The sequence below is a fragment of the Bison bison genome, unplaced genomic scaffold, assembly GCF_000754665.1.
Source record: "Bison bison bison isolate TAMUID 2011002044 unplaced genomic scaffold, Bison_UMD1.0 scf7180017864056, whole genome shotgun sequence".
NCBI classification, from domain to species: Eukaryota; Metazoa; Chordata; class Mammalia; order Artiodactyla; family Bovidae; genus Bison; species Bison bison.
The window spans coordinates 1,185,386-1,189,662 of record NW_011494628.1 but is presented as its reverse complement, the minus strand read 5'-3'; positions in this window follow the sequence as shown (position 1 = coordinate 1,189,662).

The window sequence follows — 4,277 nt, the reverse complement described above, 5'->3', positions numbered from 1 at the left end:
ACACGGTAAGGTGCGGCCAAAAGAGCTGAGGGCACCAAGCAGCAGCCAGAATTGGTTTGTTCGCAACGTCAAGGTCGTGACAGAACTGGCACTCTGAGAATCAAGAGTTGTCTTCAACGTAAATTGCTGGGACACCTCCAGGAATAACTACAGAGCTGACATATACACTCCAGCACACATCTCTCCAGGCTTCCCCGGTGGCTCAGCAGTAAAGAATCGCCTGCCAATGCAGGAGACGTGGATCAGGAACACCTGGATCAGGAAGATCCCCTGGAGGAGGAAACAGCATCCTACTCCAGCATTCTTGCCTGGAAAATCCCCTGGCCAGAGGAGCCTGGCAGGCTACAGTCCACGGGGGTGTTGCAAAGAGTCAGACACAACTGACTGACTAAACAAAACAACAACTCATTCTCTAGGACTCCCTGGCTGGACTTCTTTTATTCCAGCCACCCTGGTGAGGCCTTGGAATATGGTGCTTAAACCACAGATTTTGGAAACAGACCCAGCTCTGCCTCTTACCGCTTGTGTGTGCGTGCATGCTAAGTCACTTCAACTTTGGGACTCTATGGACATGTAGCCTGCCAGGCTCCTCGGATTCTCCAGGCAAGAATACTGGAGTGGGTTTTTATGTTCTTCTCCAGGGTATCTTCCTGATCCAGGGATTAAACCTGAGTCTCTTAAATGCCTGCATTGGCGGGTGAGTTGCCACCTGGGAAGCGCTACTAACTTTGACTTGGAGTAAATACCCTAACTCGACCTGAGACTCAGATTCCTCAACTGTAAAATGGAGCTAACCATAGAGTTGTTAAAGGATGGATCAGGGTTCTCCAGAGAAGGAGACTATCTCTATCTCTATTTATAGATGCATCCTTTGTATATATTGAGATTTATTTTAAGGAATTGGCTCACATGATTATGGGGGATGGCAAATCAGAAGCCATGAGTCAGGCTGGGAATTCAGGCAGGAGCTGATACTCTGAAGAATATCTTCTTCTCTAGGAAATCTCAATTTTTACTCATAAGGCCTTTCAACTTATTGGATGGGGCTCACCCATCTTACGATGGGTAATTTCCTTTTCTTAAAATCAACGGATAGGAGATCTTAGCCACATCTACAAAATTCCTTCACAGCAAAACCCAGACTGTTTTGTTTGTTTAGTCAGAGAGGCCCACTTTGAGGACTTTGCTATTTATCTTGAGTAAGAAGGTCTGGTGCCATGGGCGTTCTCTGAACACTGGAGGATCCAGATCTGACTTATGTTTTAACAGGGTCACCCTGGACTGGAGGTGTGAAGAAAATAAGCTGAAGGGGACAAAAGTGGAAACCAGGAGATGAGTTAGAAGTCTTCACCAGCAGGCAAGAGGTCATGACACCAAGACGCAGAGTCAGGCATAAGAAGAGATCAGATTTGCTCCTACAACTCAGTAGGAAAAACAAAAATCACCCAAAACAAAACAGAACAAATCTCCCCAGAACAAAAAAAAAATCCTCATTGGAAAATGAGCAAAGGGTTTGAATAGACATTTCTCCAAAGCAGACATGCAAACGGCCAATAGGTACATGAAAAGATGCTCAATATCACTAACCATCAGGGAAGGGCAAATGCAAATCACAGTGAGATATCACGTCACACCTGTGTGGATGACTATTATTTTTTAAAAAGGAAGATAGCAAATGTTGGTGAGGATGCAGGACTCTTAGTGTATAGATACACTGTGCTGGGAATACAGAATGGCACAGTCACTGCGGCCACCAGTATGGAGTTTCCTCAAAAAATAGCAAATAGAGTTGCAATCTCACTTCTGGGTGTTTATCCAAAAGAGTTGAAATCAGGATCTCAAAGAGATAACTGCACACTGATGTTCACCATTGTTCACAAGGGCCAAGATATGGAAATAACATAAAGGTTCGTTGAGAGATGAATGATAAGAGAAAATGTGGTACACATGTACAATATATTCAGCTTAACAAAAGGAGGACTTTGGTCCTTTCTATCTGGGCAAGGGGCTTCATCTCTGTGCGTCTCAACTCCTCTTCTATAAAATGGGTCTAGTTATAGCACTACTACAGGTTTAGGTAAGATACTGAAGCTGAAGCAATGTGCTAAGGCTGTTTTTCTATTTTCAAGCGGCTTCAGGGCCAGAAACATTGTAATCACAAGGAATGCAGAAGGAGATGTATTCTGATTACATTTTGACTCTTTCTTTCAGATTCATGCCATCTATGCCCAACAGCCTTAGATCCTAAGGAAACAGGCGCTGGTCTCCTTGGCAAAAAAGCCACAGTGTTTAGGAATCTTTCTGAGTTCAGCCCAGGTTCCCTTGTTCGGTGTTTTGTAGCTCACACCAGTTATAATTGGATGTGGCAGAGCTTTCTTAGGTCAAGATCTGAGGAAGGTCTGAGATTTCACCTGCCCTTCAAGCTAAGACATTTCACAGACACAAGATGCCGGGATCAGAGATGAAACACCACTACGGGCGGCAGTCTCACTTCACCACGTGTCCCTTCAGTCGCCCTGGTTCCCCTGCCCCAAGTCCACAGCGCTCGCACGACCAGCCCAGACAGGAGCCGCTACCCCACAGCTCGGGATCCCAGGGCCCAGGTCCAAGCTGAGTGAACAGGAAACCTTGCAGCTGGGAGCTGGCAAGAACCCCCACCCGCCACTCCTGGGGAGAGAGCGGTCCCAGGGCAGTCACTGTGGGCACCTCGACCCACTCAGGTGTCTGTGTGATGAGCCGTGCCGTGGGCATACACGGCGGAGACATGCCAGGCCGTCACACCCAGGCTGCCGCCTCTTTTCCATCACTCCATTGTCCGAGAACATCTTAAAGAATGTCCGTGTTACTCTGCAGACAGCTGAAATCCCGGCCTGAGAACCGTATCTCCCAGGCAACCCATTTCTCTCACAAAAACACACCACTTCTCAGAAGAGCAAATTAGAATTAAATAGAAAAGCAAGCTTTTTCCATCTTTCTCCCTGTGTTTGAGCTATGCTGACTTCATTTACAGAGTCACAGAGGCCAGGAAAGGTATTAGTTTGGTTGGGAGTTGGGGGATATATACATACATACTGTGGTTCTATGGAGCTCTGAGCCTAAACGGCTAACAAATGTGTCAGTGGTATGTTAGAATAACGACAATAATAAAGAGCGTCACAAACGCTCTTTAAAACGCCATTGAACAGTCCTCCTCTAAGCCTGGCTGAACCTGAGGTCCTCTTGGGGGCCACAGTGTGGGGATCTGTTCCACAGGGTGACCATCACCCAACTCCATCAATTCAACCCCCAAGTTTTCTCTCAATTACACTGCTTCTCTCCACCCTGCTCTTAGCCATTATCATTTCTAGCCTGGACTATTTCAAAGGCCACTTCATTCATTTCTCCATACAATAACCGAAACCATCTTTTTAAAACAATAAATCATACACTCCTTGCTTTAAAGCCTTCCGTTGTATGTAATAGAACAGGACAGGATGGGGTAGAACGCACACCCTTCCTCTATGGGACCTGAGCCCTGACCACCTCTTTAATCAACTCTCACCACTTCACCTCTGCTCTCTACCCTCCATCCACCCATCCCACCCCACCCGCATTTCTGAGCTCCTTCCCCCCAGAACGCCTTTCTCCCCAATCCTGGTAGATGTTACTATCACTCACCAAGATTTCTCATTGTCTCTCCTGGGCTCGCATCCCCTTGAGATGAGGCCTGACTGTGCTATTTGCTGTGGCCAGTCATATGTGTCACACACACCACCCCCCACTCCCGCCCCAGCAAACGCCTTAAGGGAGGAGCGCATTCCTCCACGCTCCGCTCCGCGTGCGATGCTCACAGGAGACAAGTTAACAGGGCGATGCCGTCAGATCAAAGCCTCCTAAACCCTGAGCCACATGTGGAGGACAGCTGCCAGAAAGCCGCCCAGAACCTCAGCTGATTTAATGTGAGAGAGAAGTCAGACTTTAATGGGCTGTGCCATAGAAATTTGGGGATTGGCTGTTATCACCTCTTTTGCTCAGGGCAGCCTGGCTGAGAGATTGTCAACTTTCCATGAAGAAGTCTTCCTGGACTTTGCTTACACAACCGCACACATGCACACACACACACACACACACACACACACACACGCACAGCACCGCTTTGGTATTCTCTCAGCTTTCTTAACTCTTCCTTCATCATCCTTATCACAGCCTGTAGTTACGTATTTTAATTTGTGTGTGTTTGCCCGTCGCCCTTGTGAGCCCTCCTGGGCACAGCTTCATGTGGGTAGGAGTTTGGGGTG